Consider the following 1,657-nt stretch of genomic DNA (forward strand, 5'->3'; position numbering starts at 1 on the left):
AAAAAGTCTTTTCTTTGACACTATGCCTCAGGCTCAATGGGTCTAAAGAATTTAAAGATATTTCAGAGTTGTGATTAGTGAAAATACTGTTTGCATTTTATTTTAGAATCTAATTAATGATTTCACACTAAATCTCTACTATGATTTGCCTGAGCAGAAAATTGGGCCAAAGCCAGGATGGAATTCTAAGATTAGTGTTTCACTTGAAAAAAGTGTTCTGCCTTAAGAAAAAAATGTTCCAGGCAACTAGAAACAGGTTTGCAGCCTAATGCAGGCTGTCAGAAATTGGCTATGGCATGAATAAAACGTCAGGCAACACAGAGAACGTCCCACGCCTAACATTGTTAATTGCATGTCACTCACAGATGTGCAGGAGGGATCTACAGAATAACAGAAGGAAATACTATTTACTCTTAACATAATGGTTTCAAATAGAATATAAGAAACATTTATTGCACCTATTTGTTTTGTCAGCTTTCAAATTGAGGAGAAACTCATAGGCAATCGGAGAAACTTATCAAAGAAAAGGCAATGCACTACAACGACATGACACTTGAACGACTCAGTTGATTGACTAGATTAGAGTAATAAAAAATTTAGAATTTAAATCTTCAAATTCTGTGAACCTTGTGATTTCTTCTTTATTAAAACTTTAGAAGGCTCACAATATAGCGCGTAAAGTTTACCGTAAAATGGGGTAACTTAGACCACTTTTTTATTTTAAATGATGCCATTTTTTTACTAGCTAAATTAAACTTGAATTGAAACATGCAAAATACAGGTCTATACTCTAGCAGCTAGAGTATAGACCTGTATTTTGCATGTTTCAATTCAAGTTTAATTTAGCTAGTAAAAAATTGGCATCATTTATAAAAAAAAGTGGTCTAAGTTATCCCATTTTACGGTACTGTTTTAATTTTATTAATCTAAAAAGTATATGGTACCTATGTTTTTTTTTGAAGATCCCTATATTGGGTTACTTATATGGTGCTTTCAAACACTTTTATTATTTACTCATTTTTCAAAACCATCCAATTTACCAATGTGTTTTTGCTTTTTATGAATAAGAGCATCCTAATGGAACAGGCCACATTCATATATGATGCATCTCTGGGCTCTAAAATGTTGCTAAAAAAATTCTAAACCATTAGAGATCCCTTTCTTCAAGAGGACACCAAGACTCGTCCAGTACAAGAGAATGAAGAGATGCCAGAGATGATGTTCTGATTATCGGTGAAGCAAGTAAACTTCAAAACTCATTCTTTGAAAAAGCATTGGTTCTACTGGAGGCTGGCAACTACACTGTATAAACTAATCAATCGACTTGTTTTGATTGAGTATAAAATTACCAATGTATTCCAATTTAAGGTCAATATGGCTTGATGGATAGCTTTAATGAAGACAATTTTCTTAATACGAATGCTATAATCAACAGTCTGGGCATTTTCTTTTTCATAGTTTTTGCAGGTGGAAGTACACATGGTATATTTCATCAGTAAATTTGATATTGTACCTTTGCATTATGTTAATTTTGGATGACATATTTCGAGAAAGTATGGAAGTTTTGAGAAAGTATATGAATATATAAGTGACAAGGATGGATTGAATTTGAATGTACAATTACCATTTTTTTAATTACACCCTTCTCTCAGGTGAA

The sequence above is a fragment of the Hyalella azteca genome, unplaced genomic scaffold, assembly GCF_000764305.2.
Source record: "Hyalella azteca isolate HAZT.00-mixed unplaced genomic scaffold, Hazt_2.0.2 contig45, whole genome shotgun sequence".
Taxonomy (NCBI): domain Eukaryota; kingdom Metazoa; phylum Arthropoda; class Malacostraca; order Amphipoda; family Hyalellidae; genus Hyalella; species Hyalella azteca.